At 39.4% G+C, this 14,055-nt stretch overlaps 1 protein-coding gene across 2 annotated transcripts in view; it reads left to right on the forward strand.

Moving 5' to 3' along the window:
- ctnna2 (catenin (cadherin-associated protein), alpha 2) overlaps positions 1 to 14,055 on the forward strand; it is a 349,228-nt gene that overhangs the window by 286,976 nt on the left and 48,197 nt on the right. The window lies entirely within an intron of this gene.

A 14,055-nucleotide genomic window follows, 5' to 3' on the forward strand; every position in this document is an offset into this window, starting at 1 on the left:
AAGATATATACTGTATATATATATATACACACACACACACACACACACAGGAGCCCACTACCTGATACATTCAGTGTTATTTATTGACAACCTACAAGTAGTAACTTTACAGGATGGGTGCAGGCTATGAGCCGTCTTGATGTGGCCTTTAAAAAACCAACTATGCTCTTAATTCTGTTTACAGCCAGTGCCATGATGGCTTGTCACGTGTTCACACTTCCTTGTTCTCACCTGAGAGAAATGCACACAAACATAATTTAAAAGCAGGGAAACCAGTGTGACATTTCCAACAGGCACATTTAGACTGCCGGAGAAAACAAATACCAACCAGCGATTAGTCCATCTGATGCATCAGGGCTCTTTGAAGTTGTATCTGTTGTATTTACGTGACTTAAATGGAGAAGTAGAAAAAAAGAATTTCTCCAAAATAAATTGAAATGCAAAATTATGTGACGCTAATAAAATCACTCAGCTATTTTTTTTTTGTCTTTAAGCATGACTTCCTCATCGCAGTCATTTACAAGGAGCGTCGGTTCTTCATTTTGTCAGCAGCTGGAATGATGGAGCAGTTTGTTTGTTTTTTTTCCTCCCCCTGAGCTGGGACGTTTGTATTTGCCCATCATGCTTTACATGAGTATTATACTGAATGAGTAATTATTGAGTCTTATGAATCATCCTCACTTCCGATTTCTTTTAATTTCTTCTCCCCTTGCCCATCCCCCAATTTAAAGGTTGAGGCATTAAGGACTGACAACCGCTGACCTTTCCCACTGCGTGCATCTATTATCCAACAGCACTAATCATGCTTTTCTTGTGCCTTAGATAGATGTGAGAAGGCAGAGGGATGTGATGTGGAGAAATGTCAAGGTCTTGCTGTGTTCACATTTTGTCTGAGATTGGACTTTGGTGTTATAGATCCTTTGGATCAACTGAAAATCTGGTTCTGTGTGAAATATAGTGACATTTTTCCGGTGTATCCAAGACCTGGGACTAAGGTAGCATAAATAATCTGAATAACTAAATCGAAGAGTTTCATAGAATAATAGAGAAGCAGACTTTTTCTAAAGGGGTTTTTTTTTTCTAAACTAAATACTTGTTTTTTCTGGTCCTGAGGTGTGTTTTTAAAGACTCAAACAAACAATCCCTGCAGTGATATATACGTTTCCATATTGAACTATTTCAGGTGAAAGGTAGTGTTACACATTTGATTGACGTGTTTAGTAGCCCGTCGTGGATCACACACCCCTTTCAGTGTCGAAGATCGTCTCTGTTGGTGGGAAGGATTCACCCCCGCTTTTCTATTTGATGCACAATTATGAAAGAAGTGCCTGATGATTCATCAGTCATTTGAAATCATTTACCAAGGAGATCATTTAATGTGAAAACACTTGTTAGTTGTTTGTCACAGATCAAGAGATAAATATGTGGACAAAAACAGCGAATGTGATCTTGATGACGACGTAATGACGTCTGCCTGTGGAAACAAACAAAACATACCGCTGCTACCTTGAGAAGCAGACACTTCTGATCCTGGGACCACTGCATCATATTCCACATGTGCTTTATGGTCCAACGTTTCTAAAGTGTGGCCCTGTTTTTTGACAGTGTCATTTAGGATTTCACTGGCCATTGAACTGTAAGTTGTTGCGAGTGCAGCAATTGCTGTCTGAGTCAGGGCACTTTGTCATGGATGCCAGTGTTTGACAGAAACTGTCGGCCAGGAAAATCTCACTCTTTAGTGAGACGTCAGCAGGTCCCGCTAACAAGACACAAAGCGAGTGTGTCGACAGGAATATTCCCTGATAATTTCTGATAAAAGTGACGACGCATTTGTGATACCTGGTTTAGACTGCGACCGATGTCATGCCACCAATAAGTATACCGTTCTTTACAGTACAGTGGGTTAAACGTTTCAATTCCCCTGAAACAGTTTTTAAATAGCTTCTGTTGCACGGGGACTGTGGAACGTACAGATAGATTAAAAGAAACAACCCAGAGGTCCATTTTCATAATTATGTTTTGGTGCCAAGCCCGACTGCTGGCTCGCACTCCTACAAAGGGACAGTGGGAGGGGTAGAGGGAGAGAGAAAGGAAAGAGAAATCAATACTAACAGCCCTAATTTCATTCATTCATTCATTCAGTCATTCATTCATTCATTCGTTTGTTTATTTGTTTATTTATGTGATTGTTGTTTGTTTGTTTGTTTGTTTTTAATGGGTTGGTATGGGGTGTCTGGCCCATGTGGCTGCAGTAGGACAGAAGATGTTGTAAGATGACCAAACCACGATACTACCGACCTGGCAGACACAGCTCTGACTGTATAGGTGGTTCTGACCACCCGCCCCCGAGTGCTCATAGCAAAATGAAAAGAGATCAGTCTATCCAGCCTTTTGCTCCTGAAACACAGCGAAACAGCGAGACACCGAGGCCGATAGGAAGCGTGAGTGAATAGTTGCCCTCTGCCTGAGGCAAAGTGAGTCAGCCATTTGTTCCTCTCTCCATCCTCTCTTTAATGCCCTGTCATTCACAGCAACGTGAACAAGATAATCCAATATCCCGGACTCTGAACAGAAGCTGGGCAGCACGGCACTTGTCTACAGCATGTGTGGACACATGATTTGATTTGTTTATATTGCTTTCAATTACCTCTCTGTGTCCCTTGTTGAGCTCAATAAAATTTTATATTGTGGATATTTATCTCTAGGTGCCCATTCTGTCGTCCTATGGCCTTCTTAATTCAGGCATTGAAATTTCAACGTGCTTTAATCATGTTGCATCCTCCGTGCATGCGGTCACTGAAGACACTGCTGGTCTTTGACAACTTGAAGAGGTGAACAAGCAAAGTAGTGACTGCTGTAAGCAGATTGCTGGCATCTTGTTTTATATTACATCAGGTGCCTCCGCTCTCCTACTTTGCCTCTATGTGTGTCTCTGCGTCTGCAGCCATGTGCGTGTGTGTCTGTACTTGTCTCAACAGTGTTGTCATCCACCCCCGCTGTTGTCTCATGTACGACTCTAACCTCACCCTACTCGCAGCGCCGGTTCACCTCCCCAGGAGCCCGCAGCATATTATCATATTTATCGAGAAGCCAGCCATGGTATTAGCAGGAATGCCCAAACCTCAGCTGCGGCGCCAGGAAAAACGACCGCTGTAAATCACACTGTCAGCCTTTCATGCAAGCTCAGTCATGGTTGTCAAGGAGACCGTGATGTGATTGCGAAGGCTGTTCTGTGTTGTGCACGAATTGTCTATAGCCCTTTATTCGAAATCAAATTCTCTGAAAAAGAAAAGTGCAGAAAAAAAGTAAGAATAAAGAGGAAAATATGAGTCTGTATTTATGTGTGAACTAGTATCAGTTACTGGTTTTAGTTAGAAAAGTAAGAGTTTTAAACCACAGCTTTCATTATAATTCCTTTCTAAAGCCATTCAAAATAAGGCTCATTCAACAATCACATTCCTTTCATGATCTTAATTCACCCCATTTTTTTAAAACGTTGTTGTAGCTGCTCAGAAATGCTCCAAAGCATTGGTTAAACATGCTTAGTTGAGGGCCGACTTACCACGCCTTTAGATCTCAACTGGGCCTTGTCAGTAAAACGATAGCGTATTAAGTTTCAGAAAATTACAATTCTAAATATTTTCTAATAGTTTTAGTGTGACGTATAAGTACACGATAATGTTCACATTGTCTGCATTTTTCACTAATTAATTTGAAATAGCGTTCAAGTTTCTGAGAAAAAAATAAGTGAAATTTGAAATCCAATAAGAAGAAGCTTCCCAAAAAGAAGGATTCCGTGCAGCCCTTAGCGTGCACGTTTCCACAAACTCATCCTAATGATATTAATGATACGTCGCCAAATATAGGGCAGGAGTGTCAAAGACATTTCAGTTCAGGGACCAAATCTAGCCCAACTGCTTAGCTCTTCTCGTGGGTCATTATTGCCATATGCTGTTCATGTTCAGTTGTTGTGTCAGTGTTACATTATGAGCTTTACGATTAAATACTGCAGCTCCGATTGGAAACATTCACAGAACATACTTTTTTTCTACGCTATGCCAGGTCATTTGAGGCCTGTTTGCAGATTATTACTGTGAAGATTAATTATTTGCCTAATACTTAGAACTTATAGCACCATCCAATCCTGGTCTTGGGGCTGTCACCATCCTGCACGTTTTTTGAGTTCTCCCTGCTTCAGCAGACCTGCATCTAATGATCATGTCATCATCTTACTTGTTAAGAAAAAACGCCCAGTATGGAGCTCCAGGACCAGGATTCGACACCTCTGTTTTTCACCATGTCTATCCAAATCAGAATTGCAGGGAACATGGCAAACCCAAAGTCACAGCCACACTCACGCCAACAGGCCCTTTATATGCACCAGTGAACCAGTGACTATTGTGGAAGCTTGAGTACCTGAAGAAAAGCCACGCAGGAAAACATGGGAACACTACCCAGATGACCTCGTTTTTCTTAAAAATAGCTGAAAAATATTCAACTAAATAAGTAGATTTGTAGCCATGAGGCCGGTGTTTTTTTGAAAACTTCATTCTGCGTTCTTAATGAGATTCAACTACAGCATTATTGACCGAATCCAACTGCATGTTGGACAAAGATAAAAAAAAATAAAATAAGGAAATCTGTATTTGATAGATTTGCTTGTTGTGGCAATGGTTTGTAGCAATAAATCACACACTAGTGGAAAGTTTGTTAATTGCATTTATAAATGGTACTACATTTGTATGGAACATGTCTTGGTGGGATGAGTCAAAGCTGCATGTGTCGTATCTTCATACAGTTTGCGCTTAACACTTGTTTGATGGATTGGATGATTAAAGAAACAAAAGCAGGATTCATGGCCAAGAAGCACTGCGAGACGCGCAATCATCTGCTGAGCAGTAAAGATTTATTTTTTTTTTTTTTTGATGTTACTCCACAAATTTTAATTAATTTTGAATTCCAGTTAAAATCTAATCTAATGCATATTATTCTGAGAAATTCAACGATGTTATAAGGAAAATGATCCATTTTGAGATGATCACAAAAACATGATATAGTGAAGATTAAAGAAGATTTCTGGAAGTTTGTTTTTCTGATGGAAGAAAAAGTTGTTAATGAGTAGCTCATCTGCAGTTTTGGTTAGACAGTATTGATCACGACATGAAAGTACTCAAAACGTTAATGTGAGGCGTATGTCTGAATGCTTGTCTGAAAAAGCACACAAAGGAGAGACTGAACACAGTAGCACTCCATTAAAAGTAGAGCTATCAGAGCTATCAGCCTCGTCACCTACCACACCGAGGGGCAGCATTAAGCACATTACAGGGTAATTAATGTTGAAGTCATTTTTTTCAGCGAAAGAAACTTATGACACGTAACTATAATTAGTGTGGAACAGGATGGACTGTCTCGTGTTTTCTCCACTGTGCGCCTCAGACACATGCTCCTGTGCATGTTCTTGTTGTAAAGGTTCACGTGGAGGGGGAAGTGGGACAAATGTTCACGATAAACCCGGGTCACTGTTGTTAGGGATTCATTGACCGTATGGAATTGGGTCACTGAACTCTCATGTTGCCTTCAAAATAGGTCTTTGTGAATGTGCTTATTTTAGTCATTTAAAGCTTAGCCAAAGGTAATTGGGGAGGTAGCAGTTCCTGGAGTAATACAGAAGAATTAAAGCAATTTTTAGCGAGTGCACATACTTTAAAGGGACGATATGTAATATGGTGACACAGTGGTGTAGCAGTGAGCGCTCCTGCCCCACACCAGCGGTCTGTGGCGCGGTGATTTTCTCCAGGTAATCTTGTTTCTTCCCACAGTCCAGACATAGGTTCCTGAGGTTGATTGGTGACCCTAAATTGCCCATAGGTGTGAACTTGAGTGTGTTTGGTTGTCTCTGTGTTCTCCTTGTCATGCCCAAACTGTTGGGTTCACCTCGAGTGTTCTGCAACTTTGGGTTGGATGAATTATATTGAAGAGAGATGGATGGAATATCTTTATAAAAATGTTTAATTACGTGCCAAAACACCACATATTATTTGAGGGCTGCTTTGTCAGTACAAGTCCAGATACCTTATCTATTCCTTCAAATCATGTGACTCATTGCATCAACCCTCACCCTGCCTTGTGTCGCCGCATATAGTCGTCAACCACTTTGTAATTATTATCATTGAGAGTGTCAGTCATTGTTCCTGTGTGTCCACACATTTGCATATGAAATGGATGTGAGGTCATCTTCGACTACTCCTTTCCAGTAGAGAAATGGCTCCTTCTGCATCTAGTGCCCAGAAGTAATATTATATTTATTGCTCTCCATACTTGCTGTATAAAATAAAAGTACCATCATCATATCATTATATGCATAATGCTTCTACGTGTTTGATTTAATGGTATCGATGATTTTTTTTTCAGCTCTTGAAACTAAAAATGCAACATATTGTACCTTTATTGTTTTTCAGAAGGAACTAAAAAATATATATGTTCAATTGAGACTAAATAGCAGTCAAGATATCATCTTAACCATTTCTAATGTCCTGTTTTCATACCTACCAAAGTCAGCAAGTATTAACAATTAGACCCGGTCAATAAGTTTTGCTATACAAGATATGCCAAAGAGATGGTGGTATGAGTCACTCAAAGAAGCCACTGGAGGAATACTAAAACGAATATAGGCTGAAGACTGAAGCTCTTGACAAATACCCAACGGTGTAGTCTGTGTGATAAGCAGGTGTATGCCATTTGCATTCCAACGATGTCAAAGGATTATGTTATTACAACTGAAAAAATGTGCTCGGATACAATCTAATATACTCATGTGAACATTGGAAGGGTGACCAGCTCGCCCATATTTTCCAGAAGACAAAAGTCTTTAGGTGTTTCCTCGTCACCAAACTGATGTCACAAGGGATGCAGATTCAAGCCTCAAGTATGGTCATAAACACCTTTCCCTCAATCTGGTTTACAGCACTGCAAATACAAAGTAAAATGTGAAGAGCCACAACTCAAACCTTGGACTGACTGACTGACTGACTGACTGGCTGAATTAACTCACCGCAGCTATGTAAGGCAGAACAGTGACATGTGATATGTGACAATGCACACCTTTTGAATCTTTTTTTTTTTCTATTTTGATAAACCTCAACAGAAAAACAAACATGGTTCCACTGTAATTTTAATACAGCGATGCTTTTCCCGATTGTTCACTTTTAGGTGAACTTAACTATTCTGCTCTTGTATTAAACAGGTTAAATATTTTTGAGAATCAGTATTCGAAAGCCACGCTCTCTGTCCACACGTATGTGGTTGCACTTGTAGTTGTGTTTGTATGGGAAACCAGGGGTCTGCAAACGGGAAATCATTTGTGGAGGAAAGGTCGGTAGGGTTGTGTCCAAGTCAGCCACACATTAGTGTAGTTGTCACTTAGTAAACAGAGGCTTAAGCTCATTTCCATTCTGAGTTGGGGAGTGTAGAGAACTCCTAAGTGCATTAGTCACTTGCAATTTAGGTCCACTTTGTCTTTTAGTTGAAGGTGTGAAGGGGGGGTGAAGAAAAGAGTAGCCGAGGGTGAAAAGAAACAACAATTTGTAATCACTCAGATCGTGTTGTATCTTCACCCTGTTAACTGACAAAAGACAGTTATATACTCCAGCTTCCTTTAATAGTCCAACTTAGGGCTCAAGCCTTGAATCTCAAGTTGGAAATAAAAGGGGTATGGAAAACCAATGGTGGTATGTATTATTTTAATTATTTTGTTCTTAATTTTTTATGACACTGCCCCTTATCAAACCTATATAAACACACTATAGTCAGTCAGTTACCGAACAATTTTCTGTCTTCCTTAAGCTTCAACGCTGTGTTTTGATGTTGCTCAGGAAATTAGAGGAACAAGGTCAGGTGCAGAGCGGAGGTCACGTCATCATGCTGGAAAATCTATTGCTTTTGTTCTTGATATTTCACATGTTTCTTGTTTAATATGCTGCGAGGGCTGACATTCCCTTTGATGTTGCCGTGAGCCCGGTGGGCATTCGTCTCGAGGCAATAAGCACTTCACTCTTTAATAGGGATTGATTTTCAAAGGCGTGGTTTCTAGTCAGTCGCAGCAGGTCGTCGACTCCCGTTTCTCGATATTCCCCGTAGATCTGAACCGAGTGCAACTTCGACAGCTTGTATTGCCTGATGTCATGCACTTTAACCTGTTTCTGTCACCTCTGGTCCATGCAGTGTGTGTACAGTCATCACCGCTGGGAGCCGACGGCTCGTGACTAAAACAAATAGAAGCACTCCTGCATGGGCAGCCCTGTAATTGTTTCACAGTCTGCATACTGTATTCCCCCGTCGCTTGTTCTGCTCCGTCTATGTTGACAGGCTGATTTATTTGCTGTGTGTGAGTGTGTGTGTGTGTGTGGGTGAGTGTGTGGGTGTGTGGGTGAGAGAGAGGAAAAGAGCGAGAGAGAGAGTGAAATAGATTCAAATACAACACTTTGGTTTTTTTAAAGGAACCCCGTACCAAATCTGGCCTCTCCACAGGTAAACAGCCTCACAATACTTTTAATAGAACAAAATGCTTCTGTCTGACATCACACACAGTACCTTAAAAACATCATTTCCACTGATTGCTTTTTTGCCAGTGCCATTCTTTTCCTTGGCAAGTCCACTTCCTGCTTCTTATCCTGGCAAAGTTGTTGTGCAATGCACCTTGGCTATCACCGACTCTATCAGTGCTTACTGAGCGTTAGTAACTGGAAGGGTCATTTAGGCGGTATAGTACAATTTACAGCTGCTCTGACTGTCCTTTTTCATCTTTATTGGAGGATGTCACATACACAAGGAATAAGAATAAAGGACATTAATGTAAACAGTGCTGGCAAAAATGCATGTATGACTCCCTGAATTAATTTTATTCACCATAGCTCTATATTTAATGTTGTTACGTTATTCAAAATGGCATTGTTATGACAGAATGAATTACATAATAAGATCAAATCAGAAATCAATCCAAAAAATCACAACTTTGCAAATCAGAGCAAGAATCAACATAAGGAATTTTTTCATGACGCATCATTAACGTAACATCAGTGTGTTTCATGTCACTTTCTGTAAGAAGCAAGGACAGACTTCTAGCTCATACTTTCTGTTACTCTTTAAAAAGTTTTTTTCTTTTTAATATAAATGTCAAAAACATTTCAATACAAGACTTTTTACCAAGCTGTTTGTCAAAGAGTGGTTCACACTATTTCAGGAGCGTCAGATTTGGAAGGACTACGTGATGATCTCATACAGTGGTGTGCCATTGTAGGTGTTTGTTTTTTTTTATGGCTGAAAATTGCAATTAACAGTTGAGATGTTATTTAATGTGTTACAGTTACCACTTGCTTCCTGACAATAGAGGTGGAGTTCTCTGTAATCCCTCCTCTCCCTAAAACTCTGAACATTTTTTACACTATCAGAGCTATTTCCAGTTACTCAGCTCCATTTAGGTGATTTAGATAGCGTACATGAGAATACCCATCTCTCCAACTGCCATGCAAACCTTCATCAAATTAGAATTGAAGTGATTATCCGGGGCCGAGCAAGAGGACAAAATCGATAGTTCTTTGTTCGAGGCTAAAATGAAGAATGGGCGAGGGATCTCTCTCTCTTTCTCTCTCTTTCTCTCTCTCTCTCTCTCTCTCTCTCTCTCTCTCTCTCTCTCTCTCTCTCTCTCTCTCTCTCTCTCTCTCTCTCTCTCTCTCTCTCTCTCTCTCTCTCTCTCTCTCTCTCTCTCTCTCTCTCTCTCTCTCTCTCTCTCTCTCTCTCTCTCTCTCTCTCTCTCTCTCTTGCACACACATACACGCTCTTTGAATTACGTATTCTGTTCCAACATCCTTGACCGTATCAGCATTAGGCTTGCAGCATGTAGTCTCAAACCGTCTGTCTTGGTTTTTCCCTCGCCTGGATACAAAAAAAAAAAAAAGAAGACGAAGAAGAAGAAAGAAAACCTCAAAGGAAAAGCACTTCCTCAGATAATTGCAATTAGTAGTTTTGGCGACATTTTGCAGTGTTGGCCGTGGCCTAGCTTTCTATGCTGGGTACGAGAGAGTGGGAGTGTGTCTGTTGGGCTTGTTTTCAGCCTCCAGGACGGCCTCTGACCTGCTGCCTCACATGGGCTCCTCTGCAGCAGGCAAAGGGTCAAGCTGGACCACACGTAGGAAACTATGTGAGATTCAGTTCAGTTGTATTTTATTACGCAAAGAAAATTGCTGAATAGGAACGGTGCTTTAACTTTTTGGCTACTTTTTAAAACTCGGTAGACACACAAAGGTTGGACGAAGAAATGTGTTTGAAAGGTTGGAACTTTGTAACACAGCGCGTCCCATAAAGGTGATCATACAGAAGAAATGAACCAAATTGCTCAACATGCTAATTCCTTTCAGTTAGGAACCATGATTTACAAAGAGTACAAGGAAACGCCCCCATTCCTTACCTCCTCCAACTCATGCCGCTCAATTTTAACTTTGCAAAGATGAGGATAGAATTGCAGAAATGAGACAACATGATAAAGGTGCCAGGAAGCTCTCTGCACCATTTACAATAAGGCTAAGCAGCAAGTGAATGCTGGAGACGAAGATTATGCTTTGTGCCATTTCGCAAACATAACCTCTGTGAACAGCCACTCACGTTTATGTGGAAAGCCGGCTCTCAATCACATTCTGTCTTTCTCTTTCTCACAGGCACACTTTAAACACATACGCACCCTGCTCCACGGAAAGGACTGTAATCCATCAATGCGCTCATTGCTGTCATGAGTAAAGAGACAGAGCTCTAAGCAAGAGTCCTCTAACACAAATTTGATTTACCTCAATTTGCCTCAAACAGTGACATGCGAGCGCTACAAGTGCTAACACAGAGTGGCACCTTTTGCTGCTAATAGGCATGTGTCTGTTTAGTTCAGTTTCAAAACCGGGGCTCGTGCAGAAATCGGATTTTGTTCAGAGATGGTCTTGGATTACAAAGAGTTTAAAATTATGGAAATTAACTGTGAAAGACGGTGATAAGTGTGATGACTTGATGTGAGACCGTTGCAGACGATCTGCCTGTATTCCCATTGCAATGGTTTAAACTGTTTTGTAGAAAGTTTATTGGAGATTTTCTACAGACAACAAGCCAATCTTCATGTGCGCACACGTGTAATTAGTTTACAACTATTTAAATGTGTTCTGATGCATTTTCTGTCTCGGTTTCTCCAAACCGCGCTTGAAGAACTATAGAGAAATCCACTTGCTGCAATAAAGAACGGAAGCTCGAATTATCTCATCAATATTACTAAAGAAAGTCATAAATCAAACAAAGGGTTGTTTCATACACTAAAAAAAAACAAACATCTGGCACCTTAATTATACAATAATGCACGTCTCTGCACCACCAAGCCCCGTAATGACACATCCATGCTAGAAATGTCAACCTAATGAGTTCAGCTTTCCGTATACATATTGTGTGAACCTGGCCGTTCTGAATGTGAATACATCCAATTATCTTAAATGCAGCCGAACATTGCACTTCAATCTGTGTGGTGTCACTCAGTTTTGTCACACAGATTCTCAACACATGCGCCGGTTGTACCGATGGTACTAATTTAGAGAGCTGCATCATTATGTACCCATGAAATAAAAGAAGACATTCCCATGGAAGAACATCTGCAGCACGTCATGTTCAAATCTCAGTCTTAAGAAGAAATTCAATCTGCTTCATTATTTGTGTTAGTGAGCTCAATTGCATTAGGAAAAAAAATCAAACAGAAGTGGGCTGTTAAGAAACACTAAAGTATATGTATAAAACTTCTGGAAGATCCTAAGGGTGAACCAATTTTGAAGCGTCAGCTGTGGGTAAAATAAGAATAAGTGTAAGTCACACTAATATAAAAAATAGTCCCAAAATGTTGGAGTAAAATGTTCTCTCTTAACAAAATTAATAACAAAAAAAAAGCACAAATTAATAATAATAAGACAAAAACTTAAAATGCATCATTAAAACATAAAATACTAAAGCAAACACAGGAAAATTAAAACAGAATACAAATAAGGAAAAACAAGCCTTCAAGATAAAAGCACTGTCCAGAAAGATTGATCGCTTTGTTGGAGTGTAGCAGCAAACAGGAAGGTCTGCTAAAAAAACCAAAAGACCTTTGTGTTTGACCCATCTTGCAGATTTCCGGGAGCTTGTTCTAATTAGTTTCTCCTTAAAAACTAAAAGCAGCTTCTGCACGTGTGATTCAGCAGTACAGAAAGTACGTCCAATTCAGGCAATGTGAGAAGTCAAAGTGGTTCATAACATAACATAACATAACATAACATAACATAACATAACATAACATAACATAACATAACATCACATAACATCACATCACATCACATCACATCACATCACATAACATAGGAAATGTATAAGGCCTAAACCTTATAGATGTTTATTATGCCTGTAGAGGTTCATTGAAGTTCCTTCTCTGAGTGACACAAAGCCGGTGAAAAGAAATCAAGACTGGAATGTTGTGGCCTATTTTTTTCTTTTTTTTTTTTTCTTTTTTTGTGTCTGTGTAAGGACTCAAACCTCGACCGAGACATTTGGGGAGACGTCCTTCAGCTCTTGCCTGAGAATCAGTGAGCTCCTAGAAGGGTTTATATATATTCCAATCAAAACTTAAACCTTAGGTTTTTTTTCTTCTTTTGTTTATGTTTTTTATTTCATCATATTCCTTTTTTTTTTTTATTAGTTCTTTTTTATTTTTTCATGGTATTTATTTATATAATCGGTTTCACTGGAGCTTCGCCGTTTTATTTCAACATATTTCTTTGGCTTTTTAAAGGTGCTTATAACCCTAATTTAATTCATTTATTTCAATGATCACTCTGAGTCTCCTTCCATTCATCCTTGTCCTGTGTTTACTGTTTAGTCATTTTGTCTGATTACCACCTTGTTATCTGTGAAGCTCTTAAAGCACCTTGAAGCACTTGACATATGATAAATGATACAAAGAAATTAAATAATACAAAGAAATTTAATTCCGCATATGCATACATTTTTATTCCTATTTTGTTGCTGCTGACAATTTAGAATGCATATTTTCAACTTCAAAATAATAATAATAATAATAATAATAATAATAATAATAATAATAATAATAATAAATATTGTTTATGATTTATAAATAAAACAAATAACAAAAAGCTGAGAGATACAACTTTGCAGTCATATACAAGTCATTACTGTGTTCACAAACATCACACATTTCTAACATAGACTATCTAAAACAAAGTTGCCAGATATTAAAGGTTAACGTTATTGTCAAATGGGGAGAAAGGATAACTTTTTTTTTTTTTTTTTATTCTACAACAATTAAATCTAAATACATTTAGGTCGCTGGAGAGTTAAACCAAACTTTTGTCCCACAATTCAACTTTTAGAGTTGAAGTGGAGGTGAAATGTCGTCGTGAAAGCAGGATCTGTCATGCTTTCACTGCATTCACAGTAAGAAAAGAATGTTTGAGTACATCAGAGTGAGGGGCTGAGCGCATTGCAGCATTGCCAACATTGTTTGTCCCACACCAGCAAATTTCTTTGCACAGATAGCAATACAGAGATGCATGAAATTATGATGGGTAATAACAGTACCCATGCGTGTATTGAAATCCGTGGCTGTGATTATTCGTCCTATCCATACAGGCTGTGAGGAGATCAAGAAAAGCAGTCCTAGTGGGAAAGTGCTGGAAAATTTCAATATAAGAAGGTTGGGAGGAAATCCGCCTTCCTCGTTCTGTGCAAAATTGCATTCTAACCCTCAGCTGAACCTGATATGAGTCACAATTACACAAATCAAGTGGGCATGTATCAGAGCTACAGTCTTTTTAGCACAATTTCCCCCTGTGTTTCAGTGTTGCTTCGCTCTGCTGTAGAGGGAATAGTAGGCCAACACAAGCTGCACACTTTATACTTAAAAGATGTCATTTTGGAAAATACCTATTTGATTGGTCCAACAACGATTGCTGCTCCCTTATTACCTTCAGATGAACTCGGCAATGCATT

The sequence above is a fragment of the Lipophrys pholis genome (genome assembly GCF_963383615.2).
Source record: "Lipophrys pholis genome assembly, chromosome: 5".
In the NCBI taxonomy this organism is placed as follows: domain Eukaryota; kingdom Metazoa; phylum Chordata; class Actinopteri; order Blenniiformes; family Blenniidae; genus Lipophrys; species Lipophrys pholis.